Source organism: Bos javanicus, chromosome 4 (genome assembly GCF_032452875.1).
Source record: "Bos javanicus breed banteng chromosome 4, ARS-OSU_banteng_1.0, whole genome shotgun sequence".
NCBI classification, from domain to species: Eukaryota; Metazoa; Chordata; class Mammalia; order Artiodactyla; family Bovidae; genus Bos; species Bos javanicus.
The window spans coordinates 100428335-100443027 of NC_083871.1; the positions used below are offsets into that span (position 1 = coordinate 100428335).

Consider the following 14693-nt stretch of genomic DNA (forward strand, 5'->3'; position numbering starts at 1 on the left):
GAACGATAATGGCAAAAGCATTCTACTGTTTCACTGATTACGAAATGCTTTTGTATTATTTCATCTGACCATAAAACTACCTTGTCGTTAATAGTTATTAATAGTTTCATTATATTATCTTGCAGATGTGGAAATGAAGCAGGGAGAGCTTGTCTGACTTTCCAAGGCAACATGAGCTCTAGGTGGAGAAGCTGGAAGCCCATCAGGGCTTTAGGATGATACTGTTCAGAGAAACGGTGGAGGTGGGTGTACAAATGGGCATCTTTGCTGAGAATAGCAGTTAAGTGTGTTAAATCTCAGGTTCAAATACACATAACAGTGTTTCAGAAAAGGCTCAAAACCAAGCGGTAGAGTCAAAGCTGTCGGGGGGCGCCCAGCCCGGAGTTCCAGTGTGGCCTGGAGGAACGGAGCCCGTGCAAGGACGGCCCGGTCGGGAGCACCTGGACCGAGCTTGTGTGGTGGGGAGACTCCCACTTCTTCCCAGGGGTGCCGATTCCAGGACGGTTGAGGCGTCGGGGCGGCCACCAAGTCCCCAGCGGGGAGACCCCGTCGGGGAGTAAAAATTTATATCTAAAAAAAAAAAACAAAAAAAAACCCAAGCGGTATTACCTACCCCTAAATCCTAAAGGAGTCCATCTTAAAGGAAATCAGTCCTGAATATTCATTGGAAGGACTGATGCTGAAGCTCCAATAATTTGGCCACCTAATGCAAAGAACTGACTCATTGGAAAAGACCCTGATGCTGGGAAAGATTGAAGGCAGGAGGAGAAGGGACAACAGAGGATGAGATGGTTGACTGGCATTAAGAGGGTAACAGGCAGGAAGGCCAGGGATTTCCAAAGGGAGGACATAGCCTGCAAGTGTCAGACATTTTTATCTCTCTTAATTGGCAGGAGGAAACTAGGGATAATTTTTTCCTTCTCTATACAAATTTAAAAGGAGGTTTCTCTTAAAATACTCTGTTGCCATAATGACACTTGGTTTCACCTGAAGTGAACTATTCTCAAACCTTGAGGTAACCAATGCATTTTTCTTATGGAAATGTTTGTCTTAAGCTATACTAATGTAGTATACATTTACCCCAAACTCTGTCTTCAAGTTGGTTCTGCCTAATGGTTCAAAACCTGCTTGACAAACTGGTATGTTGTACTCAGATATTGTTCCCCTAATCTATGTAAATGAAACTATTTGTATGGTAATCTGTCCTTCTACAAGATTCAAGTTAATCTTTTTATGGCCCAGGATGAACCATTTGCTGCCAAGATTATCCCAAAATGCATCTTATGGGTGAGGGCCTGGTGCCATTCTGAGTTTTAAGACATTGCTTTCTTTCATTAACAGACTGCTAGTGACTATATAACATCCAGCTGAAGACTAGCAGGGGGGTACTCTTTCTGCCCCATTCTGATGCCTATGTCAGAAGCTTTCTCTATCTCCTTTATACTTTAGTAAAACTTTATTACACAAAGCTCTGAGCGATCAAGCCTCATCTCTGGCCCCGGATTGAATTCTTCTCCTCCAGGGGCCAAGAATCCCGGCATCTTTGCATGATTCAGCAACAACCTTTCAGCATCACCAACTTGATAGACATGAGTTTGAGCAAGCTCCCAGAATTGGTGATGGATAGGGAAGCCTGGTGTGCTGCAGTCCATGGGGTCACAAAGAGTTGGACACAACTAAGCAACTGAACTGAACTGAACTGAAGGGGTATTTACCAAGGCAAATTTGCCCAAAGAATTTTCAGAACCAAAGAGCAGGCTTCATCTACTACAGTTCAAGTTTGATGCTGGGCTCTGGAGCGACCATTTGGAGAGAATCTTGCTTCTTTAAAGACCTGAGAGCCACAAGTTATCTCTAGACCAGGAAGGGAAAGGACTATGACGTGAGGAAGGAAAACTGGAAACGCCGGGGAAAGTCACTGTGTTCACATTAGGGTTTCTTGACCTGGGCGTTTGGGTGGGATGATTTTTTTTGTCTGTTGTAGGGAGCTGTCTTGAGCATTGTAGGGTGTTTAGCAACACCCCTGGCCTCTACCAGTGTCTGTAGCATTGCCCTTCCCCATCCCTAGTTGTGACAAAGTATCTCCATACATTACCAAATGTCCCCCAAAGGACAAAGTTGCCTTGGTTGAGCCACTATTTAAGATGGGTCAAGCTGAATTAAATAATGAAGATTTAAACTTCGTGTTTACCAGCCTGCACATGAATTGCATTTTAGTATTTTTTTTTTTTATTGCTTCAAACTATTGTAAAGTATTTTTTAAAGGAATGCAATCAACTTGTCAAGTGCTTTTTGGGTGACCCTTTATAGTCAGGAAGATTCCCTGAAAAAGGAAATGGCAACCCACTCCAGTATTCTTGCCTGGGAAATCCCATGGACCAAGGAGCCTGGTGGGCTACTAATCCATGGGGTGGCAAAGAAATGGACATGACTTAGAGACTAAGCCATGTTTAGAGACTAAGTCGCTAAACAACAACAAAAAATCAGGTATAAATGAAAGAGGAAATTATGGTTTCAAGGTAAAAGACTAGAGAAAAATTTCAGATTCTTGAGATAATGGCAGTAGAATATTACCTGGAGCAGAAATACCTTGTCTTCCTCTTTTACATTAAATGTAAGCTGTTGGTAGGCATGTAAAATGATCTTGGTGTTGGTGTCAGCGACTCCATCTTTAACATGTGGAGAGCCTTTACTTCATATCAAGCTCACTAGTGCTCAATCACGGCTTCTCTGGTGGCTCAGTCGGTAAAGAGTCTTCCTGCAATGTGGGAGACCTGGGTTTGATCCCTGGGTTGGAAAGATCCCCTGGAGAAGGGCATGGCAACCCACTCCAGTATTCTTGCCTGGAGAATCCCAAGGACAGAGGAGCCTGGTGGGCTACAATCCATGGGGTCACAAAGAGTCAGACACGACTATGTGACTAACTTTAACTTTAGTGCTGAATCACAAGGGCCCAGAGCCATTTCTTTCAAATTTCTGATGAGAGACGCTCTCATGACTATCTCCTAGAAAAATAAAATTAAAATACCATAAGCAATAAGATTTTGAACTTCTTTCAAGGAAGTCATGAATAAAGACCACTTAATTTTTACAGGGTGAGAGGCTTGTAATATCACAGCTTCTGAATGCTGAAAGAACACAAGGATTGCTGGAGAAGTATAATATGCAATTAATGATTTCCTGGTGAAGGAAAATCCATTGGTGAAAAAATAGTAATGCAAATAAATTAAACAATTAGTATTTTGATCCAACCTTTCATTTCAGCTCCAAGAATACCATTATAACTTTGAAAAGAATATAAAGAAGGATGTAAATCCTTAAGAGAACTTCCTTGCAGAAACTTCCTGAAATTTTAATATGTGTTTAACTACTCAGTCATGTCTGATTCTTTGTGACCCTTAGGACTGTAGCCCACCAGACTCCTTTGTACATGGGATTCTCCAGGCAAGAATATTGAAGTGGGTTGCCATTTCCTCCTCCAGTGGACCATCCCGACCCAGGGATCAGACCTGCATTTCCTGTGTCTCCTGCATTGCAAGCAGATTATTTGCCCATGTATTAAAAAAACCATTCACTTTGGCCACCTGACTCAAAGAACCAACTCATTGGAAAAGACACTGATGCTGGGAAAGATTGAGGGCAAGAGAAGAATGCAGTGACAGAGGATGAGATTGTTGGATGGCATCACTGATTCAATGGACATGAGTCTGAGCAAACTCCAGGAGATAATGGAGGACAGAGAAGCCTGGTGTGCTGCAGCCCATGAAGTTGCAAAGAGTCGGACATGATTTGGTGACTGAACAACATTATGGAGAAATCATTAATGACCACTTTAGTGGACATTCATCTTTAAAAATAGTTTTGGCCATCTACAATTTAGATGCTCATCTTAGGTTTTAGAAATCCCCCTTCTAATGAATCTTGGAAGAAGGTGGGCTTAGCCACAACCATAGAAGAAGATGCTATATCCTTGCTCTTCTGGGATTTCTCTGAGACCTAGCCTCCATCAGTTAGATGATGCCATTTGGAGCCCACAGCCAGTGATATGGTAGCTATAAGAGTTCAGTTCTATGGTGGTGACAGCTGAAGGAAGACTGAGTTCCTCAGGACAGCATTTGGAACTGGGGCTGCCAGAGGTGCAAGCCATAAATCTGAGATTCAGAGATGAAAATGGCATAGCGGGGAAAGAGGGAAGGAGGGGGTCACACCAGACAGGTTCTGCCTTATGATTTGGGGTGTTGTTATTGATTGCATAGCCCAATGCCAGCTCTTTAATTCTTCCAGTGATTCTGGGAGTCATTCCTTATGTCTTTAATGAACCCCATTTCATGTTTAAGTCAGCTGGAGTTGGGTTTTGTTGCCTGCAACTAAGAACCCTGAATGATACAATTATTAACTTATAAGAATCTCATTAACAACTGTAAAAGCAGAAAATTTGTTTTCAACACAAAACTTAGTAGTAGCAGTAGCAGTAATAATAACAATAGTAACTGGAGTGCTTATTCTCTGCCAAGTACTGTTCTAAATTCACCACATCTATTAGCTCACTGATCCCTGACAACTGTGTGCTATGAGCAAGCTGAGGCATGGAGAACTTGAGGGCATGACTGGTAAAATGCAGTACTGGGCTTTAAATCTGAGCTATTTGATGTCAGGGCCTGTCCTCTTAATAGTTATGAAGTAGACACCTACCTAATTTGTGAAAAGTTTCCTTTTCCATTGCTCTTTTAATTTTCATATTTCTTCAGGGAAGGATTCCTTATCTTTTCTTTGACCATTTCAAGAGACTTTACACTCCACAGTGAGGAATAAAAGTACTACACCCGCAACAGCCACTCAGCCAAGATAGAATCTTCATTCATTCACTCATTCATCCAGAGGACGTTTAAGAACCTCCTGCAGCAGGCAGACCCCCCTATAATGGCCCCTAATGATCTCTGCCTCCTGGTATTCATGCACTTGTATATTCCTCTCCCTTTGAATATAGGCTGGCCTAGTGACTGGCTTCTAACCAACAGAATGCAGCAAAGGTCATGCCATGTCACTTCCATGGTCAGTTTACATAAGATTGCAACTTTTGTCTTGCTAGCACAATCTCTCTGTTTCCTTCTTGGCTTGCATGTTTGACAAAGTAAATTGGAATGGAAGAGCTGCCTACACAGACAGGGACTGAGGGCAGCTTCCAGGCAAAAAGCCAGCTAGGAACAGACTTTTCTTCTAAGAGCCCTTAAAGAACTGAACTCAGCCAACAACCATATGAGCTTAGAAGCAGATCCTTCCCCAGTCAAGCTTTCAGGTGAGACCCCAGCCCTGACCAACGCTTTGACTGCAGACCTGTGAGAGACACTGGAGCAGAGCACCCTGGTTAAATCATGTCAGAATTCCTGAATTGCAGAAACCGTGATATAAATAAGTGCTGTTTTAAGCTACTGAGTTTGTGGTTATTTGTTATGCAGAAATAGACAACTGATACTGTAAAAGAAAGTGTGTCCAGCACTTTTTCTAGGTAGACCACGTTCCTGCTCTTATAGAACTTACTGAGACAGTCAGGAAGTAAGGCACAATGTTTAAAAGAATGACAGCCTTTGAGGACACGACATAAACTGGTTAGAACCAACTAAGTCCAAGATGGTGGATGAGTCAATTTCCACTAGAACTTGAGCCTCAGAATATGCTCAGTGTAACACATCATCAGGCTAAATGGCATATCTATAGGCAGCATGACTATTCAAAGGCCCACCATGAAAGGCCAAAAAGTGGGTTATGGCCTAATTCATGGAAATCCCTGCTCTTTTCCCAAAATAGTTTGAATAATCCTCCCACATAGCCTACTAAATTACCTACCCCTATAAAAACTGATGGCCTTCCCAGGTGGTGCTAGTGGTAAAGAATTCTCCTGCCAATGAAGGAGATGTGGGGTTGATCTCTGGGTCAGGAAGATCCCCTGGAGGATGGCATAGCAACCTACTCCAGTGTTCTTGCCTGGAGAATCCCATGGACAGAGGAGCATGGTGGGCTATAGTTCATGATGCGCAGGAGTCAGAGACGATTGAGCATCTGAGCACATAAAAACTGACAACCAGGTACCCTGGGGCCTCTCGTCTTCTCAAAGGGTCTACACTCTGCGGAGTGTGTTTCTCCCAAGGGTCCTCTCACTTTCTGAGATAAACTGTATTATGCTTTTGGAAAATGTAGCTGTCTAAATAAACATGCTTTCACTTTACTATGGCTCACTGTTGAATTCTTTCCTGCATGAAACCAAGGACCCACACTTGGCAGCCAGTCCCAGGGACTCCTCAGGTCCTGGGACATGACTCTCCCCTTGTGCCCCTCTTCTTCCTGCAACAATATGAAAAAAATGAGCATAAATTTAAGTAGCTACTGTGCACTGAGAAAAAGAAAATACAGTGCTGCTATAGATCTGTACATGGGACTATTCATATTAATATAAATTAAAATGAAATAAAATTAAAAACTTAATTCCTTAGCTGCAGGAGCCACATTTCAACTGACCTATAGCCACATGTGGCTTGACTCTTGGCTCCTGTATTGATTAGCACTGATTATAGAACATTTCCAACATTCCCATCACAGGAAGTCCTGTTGGGTAGTGCTTTGCAGAGAATGACTGGGGAAGTTTGAAGGACTTGTTTTTCTAAATGGGAAGCTAGAAAAGGCTTCTCAGAGACAGAAGTGTTTCGGTATGACTAGAAGGAAGAAGAGAAAGCCAGTCTTGCCAAGACCAGGTTCAGGATGTGAGGCAGAGAAAGTAAGATGCATGCAGCTCTTTGGGTGGGAACCACTGTGGTGTGTTTGAAGACAGTGTGGGGGGAGCTTAGTGTTATAGGAGGAGAGGACGAGTAGGAGTGGAAGGTAAGGCAGGAGAGGGGAGCTAAGGCGCCAAGTGGTATAGGCTCATGTCCAGGGTCAGGAGCTTGGATTATGTTTTAAGTCCATCAGGAAGCACCAGAAGTCTTAAGTAGGGGGGTGACATGATAGGATTTGTGTTCGTACTCTCAACAGGCCACTTTGTTATGTGAAGAATTGATTGTTGGAAATAATAACCAACAAATGATTATTCAAAAAACAATTGCTTAATGGGGGAAATAGGTAGGTTGTGTAAGAGATGATTGTCATAGCCCAGATGCGTGCCTGTGTGCTAAGTCACTTCAGTCATGTCTGACTCTGTGTGATGCCATGGACTGTAGCCCACCAGTCTCCTCTGTCCATGGGATTCTCCAGGCAAGAATACTGGAGTAGGTTGCTATGCCATCCTCCAGGGGATCTTTCTGACCCAGGGATCAAACCCGCGTCTCTTACGTCTCTTGCATTGGCAGGCAGGTTCTCTACCACTAGCACACCTGGGAAGCCCTTGAAGCCAGGTACGGGTGTCCTAAAGTGTGTGCAGTAGAAGGGTGTGGGAAGACGGGCAACATTCCAAACAATGAGAGTCCACTGCTATCTGAGCGGCAGAGCCCAGGAGGGCTGCTGGTTTAAATAGAACCAGGGCCTGGGCTGAGCTTCAGAAGGGCAGCTCTGTGTTGCAGGAATCGTGAGATATGGGTTCTACTATCAAATAGAGGTATTTTAAAACAAGATGAAGAGGAATGGGAGCCAGGCCTTTTCTTGGAAGTAGGGCACAAGGATAAGTCATTACTAGTTCATTAGTCTGTAACTGAGCACACTTCTTCCTGTCACCTGGGAAAAAAATGGAAGAACTACAGGTATTAAGAAATTCAGCAGGGACCTCCCTAGTGCTCCTGTGGTTAAAAATCTACTTGCAATGCAGGGGACGTGAGTCTGATCCCTAGTCCAGGAACTAAGATTCCATGTGCTGCAGGACAACTAAGCCTGTGTGCCACAACTGCTGAGCCCTCATACTGCAACGAAAGATCCCACATGATGCAAAGAAGTTTCCACGGACTGTAACTTAAACCCGATGCAGCCAAATAAACTTAAAAAAAAGAAAGCTGGTAAATACGACTCATGATTTTCAGGGGGGCAATCTTCCCTTATGTATTTATATCATGTTTGTTATTGTATATTTGTGAGATTATTTGAGTTGTGTTTGTCTAGGTTCAACAAGTGTTCTTTGTTTCCTTTCCTCAGGGTTGTACAATAATGCCTCAAGTAACAGCACTAGAAGGGACCAGTAAATATTTAATTAGTGAGTGAATAATAATAATAATAAAAAGAGTCATACTAATAGAACCACACAGGACACAAGTTAAGTATCAAGAACTAAGTATTTCACACATATTAACTCAATTACTTCCTGCAAGAACTCTATGAGTAAGTCCAATTATTTCCCACATTTTGTTGAGGAAATTAAGGCACAGAGAGTTTAAGTAAGTCACCCAGTTCAGTCAGTTTAGTTGCTCAGTCATGTCCAACTCTCTGTGACCCCACGAACTGCAGCATGCCAGGCCTCCCTGTCCATCACCAACTCCCGGAGTTGGACATGGACCCAAACCCACGTCCACTGAGTCGGTGATGCCACCCAACCATCTCATCCTCTGTCATCCCCCTCTCCTCCTGCCCTCAATCCTTCCCAGCAACAGGGTCCCTTCAAATGAGTCAGCTCTTTGCATCAGGTGGCCAAAATATTGGAGTTTCAGCTTTAGCATCAGTCCTTCCAATGAACACCCAGGACTGATCTCCTATAGGATGGACTGGTTGGATCTCCTTGAAGTCCAAGGGACTCACAAGAGTCTTCTCCAACACCACAGTTCAAAAGCATCAATTCTTCTGTGCTCAGCTTTCTTTATAGCCTAACTCTCACATCCATACATGACTACTGGAAAAACCATAGCCTTGATTAGATGGACCTTTGTTGGCAAAGTAATGTCTCTGCTTTTGAATATGCTGTCTAGGTTGGTCATAACTTTCCTTCCAAGGAGTAAGTGTCTTTTAACTTCATGGCTGCAATCACCATCTGCAGTGATTTTGGAGCCCAGAAAAATAAAGTCTGCCACTATTTCCACTGTTTCCCCATCTATTTGCCACGAAGTGATGAGACCGGATGCCATGATCTTAGTTTTCTGAATGTTGAGCTTTAAGCCAACTTTTTCACTCTCCTCTTTCACTTTCATCAAGAGGCGCTTTAGTTCTTCTTCACTTTCTGCCATGAGGGTGGTGTCATCTGCATATCTGAGGTTATTGATAATTCTCCCGGCAAGCTTGATTCCAGCTTGTGCTTCCTCCAGCCCAGCATTTCCCATGATGTACTCTGCATAGAAGTTAAATAAGCAGGGTGACAATATACAGCCTTGACATACTCCTTTTCCTATTTGGAACCAATCTGTTGTTCCATGTCTAGTTCTAACTGTTGCTTCCTGACCTGCATACAGGTTTCTCAAGAGGCAGGTCAGGTGGTCTGGTATTCCCATTTCTTGAAGAATTTCCCTCAGTTTATTGTGATCCACACAGTCAAAGGCTTTGGCATAGTCAATAAAGCAGAAATAGATGTTTTTCTGGAACTCTCTTGCTTTTTTGATGATCCAGCAGATGTTGGCAATTTGATCTCTGGTTCCTCTGCCTTTTCTAAAACCACATATAATCAACTATATTGCAATAAAAATTTTAAAAAGAGAAAAGCCCTGTGTGTCACTTTAAAGTCATGGGGCGATGGCCAGGAGGAGCTACCCCACGCCCCCACGCCCGAGGCCAGGGGTGGCGGCGGGAGGACCAACCTCACGTCCAAGGAGCCCTGGCTGCGTGGGTGCAGAAGGGCCTGGAGGGGCTATCCCACGTTGAAGGTCAGGAAGGGCGTGGTGAGGAGATACCCCTCGTCCAAGGTAAGGAGCAGTGGCTGCGCTTTGCTGGAGTAGCCGTGAAGAGATACCCATGCTCAAGGTAAGAGAAACCCAAGTAAGATGGTAGGTGTTGCAAGAGGGCATCAGAGGGCAGACACACTGAAACCATACTCACAGAAAACTAGTCAATCTAATCACACTAGGACCACAGCCTTGTCTAACTCAATGAAACTAAGCCATGCCCGTGGGGCAACCCAAGACGGGCGGGTCATGGTGGAGAGATCTGACAGAATGTGATCCACTGGAGAAGGGAATGGCAAACCATTTCAGTATTCTTGCCTTGAGAACCCCATGAACAGTATGAAAAGGCAAAATGATAGGATACTGAAAGAGAAACTCCCCAGGTCAGTAGGTGCCCAAAATGCTACTAGAGATCAGTGGAGAAATAACTCCAGCAAGAATGAAGGGATGGAGCCAAAGCAAAAACAGTACCCAGCTGTGGATGTGACTGGTGATAGAAGCAAGGTCCAATGCCATAAAGAGCAATACTGCATAGGAACCTAAATGTGAGGTCCATGAATCAAGGCAAATTGGAAGTGGTCAAACAAGAGATGGCAAGAGTGAATATCGACATTCTATGAATCAGCGAACTAAAATGGACTGGAATGGGTGAATTTAACTCAGATGACCATTGTATCTACTACTGTGGGCAGAAATCCCTCAGAAGAAATGGAGTAGCCATCATGGTCAACAAAAGAGTCCAAAATGCAGTACTTGGATGCAATCTCAAAAATGACAGAATGATCTCTGTTCGTTTCCAAGGCAAACCATTCAATATCACAGTAATCCAAGTCTATGCCCCAAACAGTAATGCTGAAGAAGCTGAAGTTGAATGGTTCTATGAAGACCTACAAGACATTTTAGAACTAACACCCAAAAAAGATGTCCTTTTCATTATAGGGGACTGGAATGCAAAAGTAGGAAGTCAAGAAACACCTGGAGTAACAGGCAAATTTGGCCTTGGAATACGGAATGAAGCAGGGCAAAGACTAATAGAGTTTTGCCAAGAGGATGCACTGGTCATAGCAAACACCCTCTTCCAACAACACAAGAGAAGACTCTACACATGGACATCACTAGATGTTCAACACCGAAATCAGACTGATTATATTCTTTGCAGCCAAAGATGGATAAGCTCTATACAGTCAGCAAAAACAAGACCAGGAGCTGACTGTAGCTCAGATCATGAACTCCTTATTGCCAAATTCAGACTGAAATTGAAGAAAGTAGGGAAAACTACTAGACCATTCAGGTATGATCTAAATCAAATCCCTTATGATTATACAGTGGAAGTGAGAAATAGATTTAAGGGCCTAGATCTGATAGATAGAGTACCTGATGAACTATGGAATGAGGTTCGTGACATTGTACAGGAGACAGGGATCAAGACCATCCCTGTGGAAAAGAAATGCAAAAAAGCAAAATGGCTGTCTGGGGAGGCCTTACAAATAGCTGTGCAAAGAAGAGAAGTGAAAAGCAAAGGAGCAAAGGAAAGATATAAGCATCTGAATGCAGAGTTCTAAAGAATAGCAAGAAGAGATAAGAAAGCCTTCCTCAGCAATCAATGCAAAGAAATAGAGGAAAACAACAGAATGGGAAAGACTAGAGATCTCTTCAAGAAAATTAGAGATACCAAGGGAACATTTCATGCAAAGATGGGCACAATAAAGGACAGAAATGGTATGGACCTAAAAGAAGCAGAAGATATTAAGAAGAGGTGGCAAGAATACACAGAAGAACTGTACAAAAAAGATCTTCACGACCCAGATAATCATGATGGTGTGATCACTCACCTAGAGCCAGACATCCTGGAATGTGAAGTCAAGTGGGCCTTAGAAAGCATCACTATGAACAAAGCTAGTGGAGGTGATGGCATTCCAGTTGAGCTCTTTCAAATCCTGAAAGACGATGCTGTGAAAGTGCTGCACTCAATATGCTAGCAAATTTGGAAAACTCAGCAGTGGCCACAGGACTGGAAAAGGTCAGTTTTCATTCCAATCCCAAAGAAAGGCAATGCCAAAGAATGCTCAAACGACCGCACAATTGCACTCATCTCACACGCTAGTAATGTAATGCTCAAAATTCTCCAAGCCAGGCTTTAGCAATATGTGAACCGTGAACTTCCTGATGTTCAAGCTGGTTTTAGAAAAGGCAGAGGAACCAGAGATCAAATTGCCAACATCTGCTGGATCATGGAAAAAGCAAGAGAGTTCCAGGAAAACATCTATTTCTGCTTTATTGACTATGCCAAAGCCTTTGACTGTGTGGATCCCAATAAACTGTGGAAAATTCTTCAAGAGATGGGAATACCAGACCACCTGATCTGCCTCTTGAGAAGTTTGTATGCAGATCAGGAAGCAACAGTCAGAACCGGACATGGAACAACAGATTGGTTCCAAATAGGAAAAGGAGTACGTCAAGGCTGTATATTGTCACCCTGCTTATTTAACTTCTATGCAGAGTACTCATGAGAAATGCTGGACTGGAAGAAACACAAGCTGGAATCAAGCTTGCCGGGAGAAATATCAATAACCTCAGATATGCAGATGACACCACCCTTATGGCAGAAAGTAAAGAGGAACTAAAAAGCCTCTTGATGAAAGTGAAAGAGGAAAGTGAAAAAGTTGGCTTAAAGCTCACCTTTCAGAAAACGAAGATCATGGCATCTGGTCCCATCACTTCATGGCAAATAGATGGGGAAACAGTGGAAATAGTGGCAGACTTTATTTTTTCGGGCTCCAACATCACTGCAGATGGTGACTGCAGCCATGAAATTAAAAGACGCTTACTCCTTGGAAGGAAAGTTATGACCAACCTAGATAGCATATTCAAAAGCAGAGACATTACTTTGCCAACAAAGGTTCGTCTAGTCAAGGCTGTGGTTTTTCCTGTGGTCATGTATGGATGTGAGAGTTGGACTGAAGAAGGCTGAGTGCCAAAGAATTGATGCCTTTGAACTGTGGTGTTGGAGAAGACTCTTGCGAGTCCCTTGGACTACAAGGAGATCCAACCAGTCCATTCTGAAGGAGATCAGCCCTGGGATTTCTTTGGAAGGAATGATGCTAAAGCTGAAACTCCAGTACTTTGGCCACCTCATGTGAAGAGTTGACTCATTGGAAAAGACCCTGATGCTGGGAGAGATTGGGGGCAGGAGGAGAAGGGGACAACAGAGGATGAGATGGCTGGATGGCATCACTGACTCGATGGACGTGAGTCTGGGTGAACTCCTGGAGTTGGTGATGGACAGGGAGGCCTGGCGTGCTGCGATTCATGGGGTCTCAAGGAGTTGGACACGACTGAGAGACTGAACTAAGTCACCCAAGATCATAGCTAATAAGCAGCAGAGTTAGGAATGGAAGCTGTTCTAGAGGTGGTGCTCTGATACTTTGTTACAACATCTCTAAATGAATGAACTCACGCACAAACAATTAAGGACCCCCTGGCATCTCTACTTTTGGACAAGGAGCATGCTAAGGCTATTTTCAGATTTTTCTTTTGAGGATGAAGACATCCTGTCTACCTGCTCTTTCATTGGATCCATGAAGGGAGCAGCTGGCTTGCAGATAACTAGAAGCACACACCAAACACCTGGATGTAGCTGGAATAGGATAGGAAGTGGCCAGAGGGGCATGCTACAAATAACAGCAGATGTTGAGTAGCTGAGGGGTTCCATGGTGTAATGGTTAGCACTCTGGACTCTGAATCCAGCAATCTGAGTTCAAGTCTTGGTGGAACCTAGTTCCTTTTACTTTCTAATTATTTGGAGCTTCCCTGGTGACTCAGATGGTAAAGAATCTGCCTGCAATGTGGGAGACCCAGCTTCAATCTGGGATGGGAAGATACCCTGGAGAAGAAAATAGCAACCCACTCCAGTATTCTTGCCTAGAGAACTTCATGGATGGAGGAGCCTGGTGGGCTACAGCCCATGAGGTTATAAAGAGTTGGACACAACTGAGCGACTAACACACACTAAGTAAGGAAATTCTGAGAATTTAGTTCAGTCAGAGAAAATGGGGATGGGGCACCCAAACCTGGGTGCCAGAAAGACCCTACAGGTATACACTGAACAACATTTCCTAAATATGACTTAAAAAAAATGAAGATGAAATACAGGATGAAAGTAATTATAAATTATCACCAAGATGAATATATATGGATTTATTTGTTGATTATAAAAATGAAAAAGTGGGATTAAAATCTATACTTACAAATGTTAAAACAGGGTAGAACTAGCTGTATACAGGAATATTATAGAGAATTACTGATAATATTACTTCAGCAATAATGGTCTTCTTGTGGTTTACGGAATAATGGTAGAGCCTAAGGTCCAGTGCTTTTAAAGTATACTTTTCTTTTTTCTATAATTGCCTATTTCTTAATCTACTACTGATCCTGAGAGTTTTACCTGACAGCCATTAAAAATGATATAATTTAGTCTTCCACATTTCTCTGAAACCTAAATTGGAAACAAATATTTCCTAAAAAGCAATTACATATTTCTGTGCTTATTATACTTGCTCTACATATATTATAAAAGTTGAGTGCTTTATGTTAGAGAAGTTAATCTGAAATCATTCTTAATTAAATTCATCATTCTCTGTACTTGTTAGAAGAAGTAAAATGAAATGGTAGGAACATCAAAGGTAGAGCATTGTTATTGTATGTTTGGCAAACTATGAAAATTAACATTTGAAAAGTACTTCACTGTGTTAATGTTTTATTATTGTTTAGCTATAATAAAGATGGAAATGTGAAAATATTCCAGGTGGCTATATCTTATAAATAAAGGAGAAAATCAAGTAAATACAAAGCATAACAATAACAATGTCTCATGTAGGATTTTGAGAAATATTTTTCACATGTATTATTCTTACTGCA

The 14693-nt window shown here is 42.7% G+C and overlaps 1 non-coding gene across 1 annotated transcript; it reads left to right on the forward strand.

The window, feature by feature from the left end:
- The first annotated feature begins 13480 nt into the window (after nt 1–13480).
- Nucleotides 13481–13552, forward strand: TRNAQ-CUG (transfer RNA glutamine (anticodon CUG)). Its single transcript has one exon. It is a non-coding gene; the product is annotated as a tRNA-Gln (tRNA).
- Nucleotides 13553–14693: the final 1141 nt, after the last annotated feature.